The sequence below is a fragment of the Medicago sativa genome, chromosome 1, assembly GCF_051527215.1.
Source record: "Medicago sativa cultivar Bolivia chromosome 1, Bolivia_mono, whole genome shotgun sequence".
Taxonomy (NCBI): Eukaryota; Viridiplantae; Streptophyta; class Magnoliopsida; order Fabales; family Fabaceae; genus Medicago; species Medicago sativa.
This window is the reverse complement of record NC_140749.1, coordinates 48,447,832-48,464,252: the sequence shown is the minus strand read 5'-3', so window position 1 is coordinate 48,464,252 and position 16,421 is coordinate 48,447,832.

Below are 16,421 nucleotides of genomic sequence, written 5' to 3'. Positions count from 1 at the left end.
AGGATAAACACTCTATTTAAACAATATTTTAGTCAAGTTGCTTGTTCATTGGTTATATATTCAAGTAACCTGACTAAAATAATGTTCAAATCGAGTTATCATCCTGGAAGACGAAAGGTCACACCTTGTGACATTTCGTCTTTCGGGATAAAAACTGTATTTAAACAATATTTTAGTCACGTTACTTGTTCATTATGACCTTTCGTATTCCAGAATAAAAACTCTATATAATAAATATTTTAGTCAGGTTACTTGTTCATTGGTTATATATTCAAGTAACCTGACTAAAATAATGTTTAAATCGAGTTATCATCCTGGAAGACGAAAGGTCACACCTTGTTCATTGTGACCTTTCGTCTTCCAGAATAAAAACTCTATTTAAACAATATTTTAAATAAGTTACTTGTTCATTGGTTATATATTCAAGTAACCAGACTAAAATAATGTTTAAATCGAGTTATCATCCTGGAAGAAGGAAGGTCACACCTTGTGATCTTTCGTCTTCTAGGATAAACACTCTATTTAAACAATATTTTAGTCAAGTTACTTGTTCATTGGTTATATATTCAAGTAACCTGACTAAAATAATGTTCAAATCGAGTTATCATCCTGGAAGACGAAAGATCACACCCTGTGACCTTTCGTCTTCCAGGATAAAAACTCTATTTAAACAATATCTTTGTCAAGTTACTTGTTCATTGGTTATATATTCAAGTAATCTGACTAAAATAATGATCAAATCGGGTTATCATCCTGGAAGACGAAAGGTCACACCTTGTGACCTTTCGTCTTCCAGGATAAAAACTATATTTAAGCAATATTTTAGTCAAGTTACTTGTTCATTGGTTATATATTCAGGTAACCTGACTAAAATAATGTTCAAATCGAGTTGTCATCCTGAAAGACGAAAGGTCACTTGTTTATTGGTTATATATTCAGGTAAACTGACTAAAATAATGATCAAATCGAGTTATCATCCTAGAAGACGAAAGGTCACACCCTGTGACCTTTCGTCTTCCAGGATAAAAACTCTATTTAAACAATATCTTTGTCAAGTTACTTGTTCATTGGTTATATATTCAAGTAATCTGACTAAAATAAGGATCAAATCGAGTTATCATCCTGGAAGACGAAAGGTCACATCTTGTGACCTTTCGTCTTCCAGGATAAAAACTATATTTAAACAATATTTTAGTCAGGTTACTTGTTCATTGGGTATATATTTAAGTAACCTAACTAAAATAATGTTTAAATTGAATTATCATCCTGGAAGACGAAAGGTCACACCTTGTGACCATTCATCTTTCAGGATAAAAACTCTATTTAAACAATATTTTAGTCACGTTACTTGTTCATTGGTTTTATATTCAAGTAACCTGACTAAAATAATGTTCAAATCGAGTTATCATCCTGGATGACGAAAGGTCACACCTTGTGAACTTTCGTCTTCCAGTATCAAAACTCTATTTAATCAATATTTTAGTCAAGTTACTTGTTCATTGGTTATATATTCAAGTAACCTGACTAAAATAATGTTTAAATCGAGTTATCATCCTGGAAGACGAAAGGTCACACCTTGTGACCTTTCGTCTTCTAGGATAAAAACTCTATTTAAACAATATTTTAGCCAAGCTACTTGTTCATTGTGACCTTTCGTCTTCGAGAATAAAAACTCTATTTAAACAATATTTTAGTCAAGTTACTTGTTCATTGGTTATATATTCAAGTAACCTGACTAAAATAATGTTTAAATCGAGTTATCATCCTGGAAGACGAAAGGTCACACCTTGTGACCTTTCGTCTTTGAGGATAAAAACTCTATTTAAACAATATTTTAGTCAAGTTACTTGTTCATTGGGTATATATTCAAGTAACCTGACTAAAATAATGTTCTAATCGAGTTATCATCCTGGAAGACGAAAGGTCACACCTTGTGACCTTTCCTCTCCCAGGATAAAAACTCTATTTAAACAATATTTTAAATAAGTTACTTGTTCATTGGTTATATATTCAAGTAACCTGACTAAAATAATGTTCAAATCGAGTTATCATCCTGGAAGACGAAAGGTCACACCTTGTGATCTTTCGTCTTCCAGGATAAACACTCTATTTAAATAATATTTTAGTCAAGTTGCTTGTTCATTGGTTATATATTCAAGTAACCTGACTAAAATAATGTTCAAATCGAGTTATCATCCTGGAAGACGAAAGGTCACACCTTGTGACCTTTCGTCTTCCAGGATAAAAACTGTATTTAAACAATATTTTAGACACGTTACTTGTTCATTGTGACCTTTCGTCTTCCAGAATAAAAACTCTATATAAACAATATTTTAGTCAGGTTACTTGTTCATTGGTTATATATTCAAGTAACCTGACTAAAATAATGTTTAAATCGAGTTATCATCCTGGAAGACGAAAGGTCACACCTTGCTCATTGTGACCTTTCGTCTTCCAGAATAAAAACTCTATTTAAAAATATTTTAAATAAGTTACTTGTTCATTGGTTATATATTCAGGTAACCTGACTAAAATAATGTTCAAATCGAGTTATCATCCTGGAAGACGAAAGGTCACACCTTGTGATCTTTCGTCTTCCAGGATAAACACTCTATTTAAACAATATTTTAGTCAAGTTGCTTGTTCATTGGTTATATATTCAAGTAACCTGACTAAAATAATGTTCAAATCGAGTTATCATCCCGGAAGACGAAAGGTCACACCTTGTGACATTTCGTCTTTCGGGATAAAAACTGTATTTAAACAATATTTTAGTCACGTTACTTGTTCATTATGACCTTTCGTATTCCAGAATAAAAACTCTATATAATAAATATTTCAGTCAGGTTACTTGTTCATTGGTTATATATTCAAGTAACCTGACTAAAATAATGTTTAAATCGAGTTATCATCCTGGAAGACGAAAGGTCACACCTTGTTCATTGTGACCTTTCGTCTTCCAGAATAAAAACTCTATTTAAACAATATTTTAAATAAGTTACTTGTTCATTGGTTATATATTCAAGTAACCAGACTAAAATAATGTTTAAATCGAGTTATCATCCTGGAAGAAGGAAGGTCACACCTTGTGATCTTTCGTCTTCTAGGATAAACACTCTATTTAAACAATATTTTAGTCAAGTTACTTGTTCATTGGTTATATATTCAAGTAACCTGACTAAAATAATGTTCAAATCGAGTTATCATCCTGGAAGACGAAAGGTCACACCCTGTGACCTTTCGTCTTCCAGGATAAAAACTCTATTTAAACAATATCTTTGTCAAGTTACTTGTTCATTGGTTATATATTCAAGTAATCTGACTAAAATAAGGATCAAATCGAGTTATCATCCTGGAAGACGAAAGGTCACATCTTGTGACCTTTCGTCTTCCAGGATAAAAACTATATTTAAACAATATTTTAGTCAGGTTACTTGTTCATTGGGTATATATTTAAGTAACCTAACTAAAATAATGTTTAAATTGAATTATCATCCTGGAAGACGAAAGGTCACACCTTGTGACCATTCATCTTTCAGGATAAAAACTCTATTTAAACAATATTTTAGTCACGTTACTTGTTCATTGGTTTTATATTCAAGTAACCTGACTAAAATAATGTTCAAATCGAGTTATCATCCTGGATGACGAAAGGTCACACCTTGTGAACTTTCGTCTTCCAGTATCAAAACTCTATTTAATCAATATTTTAGTCAAGTTACTTGTTCATTGGTTATATATTCAAGTAACCTGACTAAAATAATGTTTAAATCGAGTTATCATCCTGGAAGACGAAAGGTCACACCTTGTGACCTTTCGTCTTCTAGGATAAAAACTCTATTTAAACAATATTTTAGCCAAGCTACTTGTTCATTGTGACCTTTCGTCTTCGAGAATAAAAACTCTATTTAAACAATATTTTAGTCAAGTTACTTGTTCATTGGTTATATATTCAAGTAACCTGACTAAAATAATGTTTAAATCGAGTTATCATCCTGGAAGACGAAAGGTCACACCTTGTGACCTTTCGTCTTTGAGGATAAAAACTCTATTTAAACAATATTTTAGTCAAGTTACTTGTTCATTGGGTATATATTCAAGTAACCTGACTAAAATAATGTTCTAATCGAGTTATCATCCTGGAAGACGAAAGGTCACACCTTGTGACCTTTCCTCTCCCAGGATAAAAACTCTATTTAAACAATATTTTAGTCAAGTTACTTGTTCATTGGTTATATATTCAGGTAACCTGACTAAAATAATGTTCAAATCGAGTTATCATCCTGGAAGACGAAAGGTCACACCTTGCGACCTTTCGTCTTCCAGGATAAAAACTCTATTTAAACAATATTTTAGTCAAGCTACTTGTTCATTGTGACCTTTCGTCTTCGAGAATAAAAACTCTATTTAAACAATATTTTAGTCAAGTTACTTGTTCATTGGTTATATATTCAAGTAACCTGACTAAAATAATGTTTAAATTGAGTTATCATCCTGGAAGACGAAAGGTCACACCCTGTGACCTTTCGTCTTTGAGGATAAAAACTCTATTTAAACAATATTTTAGTCAAGTTACTTGTTCATTGGTTATATATTCAAGTAACCTGACTAAAATAATGTTCTAATCGAGTTATCATCCTGGAAGACGAAAGGTCACACCTTTTGACCTTTCCTCTCCCAGGATAAAAACTCTATTTAAACAATATTTTAGTCAAGTTACTTGTTCATTGGTTATATATTCAGGTAACCTGACTAAAATAATGTTCAAATCGAGTTATCATCCTGGAAGACGAAAGGTCACACCTTGTGACCTTTCGTCTTCCAGGATAAAAACTCTATTTAAACTATATTTTAGTCAAGTTACTTGTTCATTGGTTATTTATTCAAGTAAGCTGACTAAAATAATGTTCAAATCGAGTTATCATCCTGGAAGACGAAAGGTCACACCTTGTGACCTTTCGTCTTCCAGGATAAAAACTCTATTTAAACAATATCTTAGTCAAGTTACTTGTTCATTGGTTATATAGTCAAGTAACCTGACTAAAATAATGTTCAAATCGAGTTATCATTATGGAAGACGAAAGGTGACACCTTGTGACCTTTCGTCTTCCAGGATAAAAACTCTGTTTAAACAATTTCTTAGTCAAGTTACTTGTTCATTGGTTATATACTCAAGTAACCTGACTAAAATAATGTTCAAATCGAGTTATCATCCTGGAAGACGAAAGGTCACACCTTGTGACCTTTCGTCTTCCGGGATAAAAACTGTATTTAAACAATATTTTAGTCACGTTACTTGTTCATTGTGACCTTTCGTCTTCCAGAATAAAAACTCTATATAAACTATATTTTAGTCAGGTTACTTGTTCATTGGTTATATATTCAAGTAACCTGACTAAAATAATGTTTAAATCGAGTTATCATCCTGGAAGATGAAAGGTCATACCTTGTTCATTGTGACCTTTCGTCTTCCAGAATAAAAACTCTATTTAAACAATATTTTAAATAAGTTACTTGTTCATTGGTTATATATTCAAGTAACCTGACTAAAATAATGTTCAAATCGAGTTATCATCCTGGAAGACGAAAGGTCACACCTTGTGATCTTTCGTCTTCCAGGATAAACACTCTATTTAAACAATATTTTAGTCAAGTTGCTTGTTCATTGGTTATATATTCAGGTAACCTGACTAAAATAATGTTCAAATCGAGTTATCATCCTGGAAGACGAAAGGTCACACCTTGCGACCTTTCGTCTTCCAGGATAAAAACTCTATTTAAACAATATTTTAGTCAAGCTACTTGTTCATTGTGACCTTTCGTCTTCGAGAATAAAAACTCTATTTAAACAATATTTTAGTCAAGTTACTTGTTCATTGGTTATATATTCAAGTAACCTGACTAAAATAATGTTTAAATTGAGTTATCATCCTGGAAGACGAAAGGTCACACCCTGTGACCTTTCGTCTTTGAGGATAAAAACTCTATTTAAACAATATTTTAGTCAAGTTACTTGTTCATTGGTTATATATTCAAGTAACCTGACTAAAATAATGTTCTAATCGAGTTATCATCCTGGAAGACGAAAGGTCACACCTTTTGACCTTTCCTCTCCCAGGATAAAAACTCTATTTAAACAATATTTTAGTCAAGTTACTTGTTCATTGGTTATATATTCAGGTAACCTGACTAAAATAATGTTCAAATCGAGTTATCATCCTGGAAGACGAAAGGTCACACCTTGTGACCTTTCGTCTTCCAGGATAAAAACTCTATTTAAACTATATTTTAGTCAAGTTACTTGTTCATTGGTTATTTATTCAAGTAAGCTGACTAAAATAATGTTCAAATCGAGTTATCATCCTGGAAGACGAAAGGTCACACCTTGTGACCTTTCGTCTTCCAGGATAAAAACTCTATTTAAACAATATCTTAGTCAAGTTACTTGTTCATTGGTTATATAGTCAAGTAACCTGACTAAAATAATGTTCAAATCGAGTTATCATTATGGAAGACGAAAGGTGACACCTTGTGACCTTTCGTCTTCCAGGATAAAAACTCTGTTTAAACAATTTCTTAGTCAAGTTACTTGTTCATTGGTTATATACTCAAGTAACCTGACTAAAATAATGTTCAAATCGAGTTATCATCCTGGAAGACGAAAGGTCACACCTTGTGACCTTTCGTCTTCCGGGATAAAAACTGTATTTAAACAATATTTTAGTCACGTTACTTGTTCATTGTGACCTTTCGTCTTCCAGAATAAAAACTCTATATAAACTATATTTTAGTCAGGTTACTTGTTCATTGGTTATATATTCAAGTAACCTGACTAAAATAATGTTTAAATCGAGTTATCATCCTGGAAGATGAAAGGTCATACCTTGTTCATTGTGACCTTTCGTCTTCCAGAATAAAAACTCTATTTAAACAATATTTTAAATAAGTTACTTGTTCATTGGTTATATATTCAAGTAACCTGACTAAAATAATGTTCAAATCGAGTTATCATCCTGGAAGACGAAAGGTCACACCTTGTGATCTTTCGTCTTCCAGGATAAACACTCTATTTAAACAATATTTTAGTCAAGTTGCTTGTTCATTGGTTATATATTCAAGTAACCTGACTAAAATAATGTTCAAATCGAGTTATCATCCTGGAAGACGAAAGGTCACACCTTGTGACCTTTCGTCTTCCGGGATAAAAACTGTATTTAAACAATATTTTAGACACGTTACTTGTTCATTGTGACCTTTCGTCTTCCAGAATAAAAACTCTATATAAACAATATTTTAGTCAGGTTACTTGTTCATTGGTTATATATTCAAGTAACCTGACTAAAATAATGTTTAAATCGAGTTATCATCCTGGAAGACGAAAGGTCACACCTTGTTCATTGTGACCTTTGTCTTCCAGAATAAAAACTCTATTTAAAAATATTTTAAATAAGTTACATGTTCATTGGTTATATATTCAGGTAACCTGACTAAAATAATGTTCAAATCGAGTTATCATCCTGGAAGACGAAAGGTCACACCTTGTGATCTTTCGTCTTCCAGGATAAACACTCTATTTAAACAATATTTTAGTCAAGTTGCTTGTTCATTGGTTATATATTCAAGTAACCTGACTAAAATAATGTTCAAATCGAGTTATCATCCTGGAAGACGAAAGGTCACACCTTGTGACATTTCATCTTTCGGGATAAAAACTGTATTTAAACAATATTTTAGTCACGTTACTTGTTCATTATGACCTTTCGTCTTCCAGAATAAAAACTCTATATAATAAATATTTTAGTCAGGTTACTTGTTCATTGGTTATATATTCAAGTAACCTGACTAAAATAATGTTTAAATCGAGTTATCATCCTGGAAGACGAAAGGTCACACCTTGTTCATTGTGACCTTTCGTCTTCCAGAATAAAAACTCTATTTAAACAATATTTTAAATAAGTTACTTGTTCATTGGTTATATATTCAAGTAACCAGACTAAAATAATGTTTAAATCGAGTTATCATCCTGGAAGACGAAAGATCACACCTTGTGACCTTTCGTCTTCCAGGATAAAAACTCTATTTAAACAATATCTTTGTCAAGTTACTTGTTCATTGGTTATATATTCAAGTAATCTGACTAAAATAATGATCAAATCGGGTTATCATCCTGGAAGACGAAAGGTCACACCTTGTGACCTTTCGTCTTCCAGGATAAACACTCTATTTAAACAATATTTTAGTCAAGTTACTTGTTCATTGGTTATATATTCAAGTAACCTGACTAAAATAATGTTCAAATCGAGTTATCATCCTGGAAGACGAAAGATCACACCTTGTGACCTTTCGTCTTCCAGGATAAAAACTCTATTTAAACAATATCTTTGTCAAGTTACTTGTTCATTGGTTATATATTCAAGTAATCTGAATAAAATAATGATCAAATCGGGTTATCATCCTGGAAGACGAAAGGTCACACCTTGTGACCTTTCGTCTTCCAGGATAAAAACTATATTTAAGCAATATTTTAGTCAAGTTACTTGTTCATTGGTTATATATTCAGGTAACCTGACTAAAATAATGTTCAAATCGAGTTGTCATCCTGAAAGACGAAAGGTCACTTGTTTATTGGTTATATATTCAGGTAAACTGACTAAAATAATGATCAAATCGAGTTATCATCCTAGAAGACGAAAGGTCACACCCTGTGACCTTTCGTCTTCCAGGATAAAAACTCTATTTAAACAATATCTTTGTCAAGTTACTTGTTCATTGGTTATATATTCAAGTAATCTGACTAAAATAAGGATCAAATCGAGTTATCATCCTGGAAGACGAAAGGTCACACCTTGTGACCTTTCGTCTTCCAGGATAAAAACTATATTTAAACAATATTTTAGTCAGGTTACTTGTTCATTGGGTATATATTTAAGTAACCTAACTAAAATAATGTTTAAATTGAATTATCATCCTGGAAGACGAAAGGTCACACCTTGTGACCATTCATGTTTCAGGATAAAAACTCTATTTAAACAATATTTTAGTCACGTTACTTGTTCATTGGTTATATATTCAAGTAACCTGACTAAAATAATGTTCAAATCGAGTTATCATCCTGGATGACGAAAGGTCACACCTTGTGAACTTTCGTCTTCCAGGATCAAAACTCTATTTAATCAATATTTTAGTCAAGTTACTTGTTCATTGGATATATATTCAAGTAACCTGACTAAAATAATGTTTAAATCGAGTTATCATCCTGGAAGACGAAAGGTCACACCTTGTGACCTTTCGTCTTCTAGGATAAAAACTCTATTTAAACAATATTTTAGTCAAACTACTTGTTCATTGTGACCTTTCGTCTTCGAGAATAAAAACTCTATTTAAACAATATTTTAGTCAAGTTACTTGTTCATTGGTTATATATTCAAGTAACCTGACTAAAATAATGTTTAAATCGAGTTATCATCCTGGAAGACGAAAGGTCACACCTTGTGACCTTTCGTCTTTGAGGATAAAAACTCTATTTAAACAATATTTTAGTCAAGTTACTTGTTCATTGGGTATATATTCAAGTAACCTGACTAAAATAATGTTCTAATCGAGTTATCATCCTGGAAGACGAAAGGTCACACCTTGTGACCTTTCCTCTCCCAGGACAAAAACTCTATTTAAACAATATTTTAGTCAAGTTACTTGTTCATTGGTTATATATTCAGGTAACCTGACTAAAATAATGTTCGAATCGAGTTATCATCCTGGAAGACGAAAGGTCACACCTTGTGACCTTTCGTCTTCCAGGATAAAAACTCTATTTAAACAATATTTTAGTCAAGCTACTTGTTCATTGTGACCTTTCGTCTTCGAGAATAAAAACTCTATTTAAACAATATTTTAGTCAAGTTACTTGTTCATTGGTAATATATTCAAGTAACCTGACTAAAATAATGTTTAAATTGAGTTATCATCCTGGAAGACGAAAGGTCACACCTTTTGACCTTTCCTCTCCCAGGATAAAAACTCTATTTAAACAATATTTTAGTCAAGTTACTTGTTCATTGGTTATATATTCAGGTAACCTGACTAAAATAATGTTCAAATCGAGTTATCATCCTGGAAGACGAAAGGTCACACCTTGTGACCTTTCGTCTTCCAGGATAAAAACTCTATTTAAACTATATTTTAGTCAAGTTACTTGTTCATTGGTTATTTATTCAAGTAAGCTGACTAAAATAATGTTCAAATCGAGTTATCATCCTGGAAGACGAAAGGTCACACAAAACTCTATTTAAACAATATCTTAGTCAAGTTACTTGTTCATTGGTTATATATTCAGGTAACCTGACTAAAATAATGTTCAAATCGAGTTATCATCCTGGAAGACGAAAGGTCACACCTTGTGACCTTTCGTCTTCCGGGATAAAAACTCTATTTAAACAATATTTTAGTCAAGTTACTTGTTCATTGGTTATATATTCAAGTAACCTGACTAAAATAATGTTCTAATCGAGTTATCATCCTGGAAGACGAAAGGTCACACCTTTTGACCTTTCCTCTCCCAGGATAAAAACTCTATTTAAACAATATTTTAGTCAAGTTACTTGTTCATTGGTTATATATTCAGGTAACCTGACTAAAATAATGTTCAAATCGAGTTATCATCCTGGAAGACGAAAGGTCACACCTTGTGACCTTTCGTCTTCCAGGATAAAAACTCTATTTAAACTATATTTTAGTCAAGTTACTTGTTCATTGGTTATTTATTCAAGTAAGCTGACTAAAATAATGTTCAAATCGAGTTATCATCCTGGAAGACGAAAGGTCACATCTTGTGACCTTTTGTCTTCCAGGATAAAAACTCTATTTAAACAATATCTTAGTCAAGTTACTTGTTCATTGGTTATATATTCAAGTAACCTGACTAAAATAATGTTCTAATCGAGTTATCATCCTGGAAGACGAAAGGTCACACCTTTTGACCTTTCCTCTCCCAGGATAAAAACTCTATTTAAACAATATTTTAGTCAAGTTACTTGTTCATTGGTTATATATTCAGGTAACCTGACTAAAATAATGTTCAAATCGAGTTATCATCCTGGAAGACGAAAGGTCACACCTTGTGACCTTTCGTCTTCCAGGATAAAAACTCTATTTAAACTATATTTTAGTCAAGTTACTTGTTCATTGGTTATTTATTCAAGTAAGCTGACTAAAATAATGTTCAAATCGAGTTATCATCCTGGAAGACGAAAGGTCACATCTTGTGACCTTTTGTCTTCCAGGATAAAAACTCTATTTAAACAATATCTTAGTCAAGTTACTTGTTCATTGGTTATATATTCAAGTAACCTGACTAAAATAATGTTCAAATCGAGTTATCATTATGGAAGACGAAAGGTGACACCTTGTGACCTTTCGTCTTCCAGGATAAAAACTCTGTTTAAACAATTTCTTAGTCAAGTTACTTGTTCATTGGTTATATACTCAAGTAACCTGACTAAAATAATGTTCAAATCGAGTTATCATCCTGGAAGACGAAAGGTCACACCTTGTGACCTTTCGTCTTCCGGGATAAAAACTGTATTTAAACAATATTTTAGTCACGTTACTTGTTCATTGTGACCTTTCGTCTTCCAGAATAAAAACTCTATATAAACTATATTTTAGTCAGGTTACTTGTTCATTGGTTATATATTCAAGTAACCTGACTAAAATAATGTTTAAATCGAGTTATCATCCTGGAAGACGAAAGGTCACACCTAGTTCATTGTGACCTTTCGTCTTCCAGAATAAAAACTCTATTTAAAAATATTTTAAATAAGTTACTTGTTCATTGGTTATATATTAAGGTAACCTGACTAAAATAATGTTCAAATCGAGTTATCATCCTGGAAGACGAAAGGTCACACCTTGTGATCTTTCGTCTTCCAGGATAAACACTCTATTTAAACAATATTTTAGTCAAGTTGCTTGTTCATTGGTTATATATTCAAGTAACCTGACTAAAATAATGTTCAAATCGAGTTATCATCCTGGAAGACGAAAGGTCACACCTTGTGACATTTCATCTTCCAGGATAAAAACTCTATTTAAACAATATCTTTGTCCAGTTACTTGTTCATTGGTTATCTATTCAAGTAACCTGACTAAAATAATGTTCAAATCGAGTTATCATCCTGGAAGACGAAAGGTCACACCTTGTGACCTTTCGTCTTACGGGATAAAAACTGTATTTAAACAATATTTTAGTCACGTTACTTGTTCATTGTGACCTTTCGTCTTCCAGAATAAAAACTCTATATAAACAATATTTTAGTCAGGTTACTTGTTCATTGGTTATATATTCAAGTAACCTGACTAAAATAATGTTTAAATTGAGTTATCATCCTGGAAGACGAAAGGTCACACCTTGTTCATTGTGACCTTTCGTCTTCCAGAATAAAAACTCTATTTAAACAATATTTTAAATAAGTTACTTGTTCATTGGTTATATATTCTAGTAACCTGACTAAAATAATGTTCAAATCGAGTTATCATCCTGGAAGACGAAAGGTCACACCTTGTGATCTTTCGTCTTCCAGGATAAACACTCTATTTAAACAATATTTTAGTCAAGTTACTTGTTCATTGGTTATATATTCAGGTAACCTGACTAAAATAATGTTCAAATCGATTTGTCATCCTGAAAGACGAAAGGTCACTTGTTTATTGGTTATATATTCAGGTAAACTGACTAAAATAATGATCAAATCGAGTTATCATCCTAGAAGACGAAAGGTCACACCTTGTGACCTTTCGTCTTCCAGGATAAAAACTCTATTTAAACAATATCTTTGTCAAGTTACTTGTTCATTGGTTATATATTCAAGTAATCTGACTAAAATAATGATCAAATTGAGTTATCATCATGGAAGACGAAAGGTCACACCTTGTGACCTTTCGTCTTCCAGGATAAAAACTATATTTAAACAATATTTTAGTCAGGTTACTTGTTCATTGGGTATATATTTAAGTAACCTAACTAAAATAATGTTTAAATTGAATTATCATCCTGGAAGACGAAAGGTCACACCTTGTGACCATTCATCTTTCAGGATAAAAACTCTATTTAAACAATATTTTAGTCAAGTTACTTGTTCATTGTGACCTTTCGTCTTCCAGAATAAAAACTCTATATAAACAATATTTTAGTCAGGTTACTTGTTCATTGGGTATATATTCAAGTAACCTGACTAAAATAATGTTTAAATCGAGTTATCATCCTGGAAGACGAAAGGTCACACCTTGTTCATTGTGACCTTTCGTCTTCCAGAATAAAAACTCTATTTAAAAATATTTTAAATAAGTTACTTGTTCATTGGTTATATATTCAAGTAACCTGACTAAAATAATGTTCAAATCGAGTTATCATCCTGGAAGACGAAAGGTCACACCTTGTGATCTTTCGTCTTCCAGGATAAACACTCTATTTAAACAATATTTTAGTCAAGTTGCTTGTTCATTGGTTATATATTCAAGTAACCTGACTAAAATAATGTTCAAATCGAGTTATCATCCTGGAAGACGAAAGGTCACACCTTGTGACATTTCATCTTCCAGGATAAAAGCTCTATTTAAACAATATCTTTGTCAAGTTACTTGTTCATTGGTTATCTATTCAAGTAACCTGACTAAAATAATGTTCAAATCGAGTTATCATTTTGGAAGACGAAAGGTCACACCTTGTTCATTGTGACCTTTCGTCTTCCAGAATAAAAACTCTATTTAAACAATATTTTAAATAAGTTACTTGTTCATTGGTTATATATTCAAGTAACCTGACTAAAATAATGTTCAAATCGAGTTATCATCCTGGAAGACGAAAGGTCACACCTTGTGATCTTTCGTCTTCCAGGATAAACACTCTATTTAAACAATATTTTAGTCAAGTTCCTTGTTCATTGGTTATATATTCACGTAACCTGACTAAAATAATGTTCAAATCGAGTTATCATCCTGGAAGACGAAAGGTCACACCTTGTGATCTTTCGTCTTCCATGATAAACACTCTATTTAAACAATATTTTAGTCAAGTTGCTTGTTCATTGGTTATATATTCAAGTAACCTGACTAAAATAATGTTCAAATCGAGTTATCATCCTGGAAGACGAAAGGTCACACCTTGTGACATTTCATCTTCCAGGATAAAAACTCTATTTAAACAATATCTTTGTCAAGTTACTTGTTCATTGGTTATCTATTCAAGTAACCTGACTAAAATAATGTTCAAATCGAGTTATCATTTTGGAAGACGAAAGGTCACACCTTGTTCATTGTGACCTTTCGTCTTCCAGAATAAAAACTCTATTTAAACAATATTTTAAATAAGTTACTTGTTCATTGGTTATATATTCAAGTAACCTGACTAAAATAATGTTCAAATCGAGTTATCATCCTGGAAGACGAAAGGTCACACCTTGTGATCTTTCGTCTTCCAGGATAAACACTCTATTTAAACAATATTTTAGTCAAGTTCCTTGTTCATTGGTTATATATTTAGGTAACCTGACTAAAATAATGTTCAAATCGAGTTGTCATCCTGAAAGACGAAAGGTCACTTGTTTATTGGTTATATATTCAGGTAAACTGACTAAAATAATGATCAAATGGAGTTATCATCCTAGAAGACGAAAGGTCACACCTTGTGACCTTTCGTCTTCCAGGATAAAAACTCTATTTAAACAATATCTTTGTCAAGTTACTTGTTCATTGGTTATATATTCAAGTAATCTGACTAAAATAATGATCAAATTGAGTTATCATCATGGAAGACGAAAGGTCACACCTTGTGACCTTTCGTCTTCCAGGATAAAAACTATATTTAAACAATATTTTAGTCAGGTTACTTGTTCATTGGGTATATATTTAAGTAACCTAACTAAAATAATGTTTAAATTGAATTATCATCCTGGAAGACGAAAGGTCACACCTTGTGACCATTCATCTTTCAGGATAAAAACTCTATTTAAACAATATTTTAGTCAAGTTACTTGTTCATTGTGACCTTTCGTCTTCCAGAATAAAAACTCTATATAAACAATATTTTAGTCAGGTTACTTGTTCATTGGTTATATATTCAAGTAACCTGACTAAAATAATGTTTAAATCGAGTTATCATCCTGGAAGACGAAAGGTCACACCTTGTTCATTGTGACCTTTCGTCTTCCAGAATAAAAACTCTATTTAAAAATATTTTAAATAAGTTACTTGTTCATTGGTTATATATTCAAGTAACCTGACTAAAATAATGTTCAAATCGAGTTATCATCCTGGAAGACGAAAGGTCACACCTTGTGATCTTTCGTCTTCCAGGATAAACACTCTATTTAAACAATATTTTAGTCAAGTTGCTTGTTCATTGGTTATATATTCAAGTAACCTGACTAAAATAATGTTCAAATCGAGTTATCATCCTGGAAGACGAAAGGTCACACCTTGTGACATTTCATCTTCCAGGATAAAAGCTCTATTTAAACAATATCTTTGTCAAGTTACTTGTTCATTGGTTATCTATTCAAGTAACCTGACTAAAATAATGTTCAAATCGAGTTATCATTTTGGAAGACGAAAGGTCACACCTTGTTCATTGTGACCTTTCGTCTTCCAGAATAAAAACTCTATTTAAACAATATTTTAAATAAGTTACTTGTTCATTGGTTATATATTCAAGTAACCTGACTAAAATAATGTTCAAATCGAGTTATCATCCTGGAAGACGAAAGGTCACACCTTGTGATCTTTCGTCTTCCAGGATAAACACTCTATTTAAACAATATTTTAGTCAAGTTCCTTGTTCATTGGTTATATATTCACGTAACCTGACTAAAATAATGTTCAAATCGAGTTATCATCTTGGAAGACGAAAGGTCACACCTTGTGATCTTTCGTCTTCCATGATAAACACTCTATTTAAACAATATTTTAGTCAAGTTGCTTGTTCATTGGTTATATATTCAAGTAACCTGACTAAAATAATGTTCAAATCGAGTTATCATCCTGGAAGACGAAAGGTCACACCTTGTGACATTTCATCTTCCAGGATAAAAACTCTATTTAAACAATATCTTTGTCAAGTTACTTGTTCATTGGTTATCTATTCAAGTAACCTGACTAAAATAATGTTCAAATCGAGTTATCATTTTGGAAGACGAAAGGTCACACCTTGTTCATTGTGACCTTTCGTCTTCCAGAATAAAAACTCTATTTAAACAATATTTTAAATAAGTTACTTGTTCATTGGTTATATATTCAAGTAACCTGACTAAAATAATGTTCAAATCGAGTTATCATCCTGGAAGACGAAAGGTCACACCTTGTGATCTTTCGTCTTCCAGGATAAACACTCTATTTAAACAATATTTTAGTCAAGTTCCTTGTTCATTGGT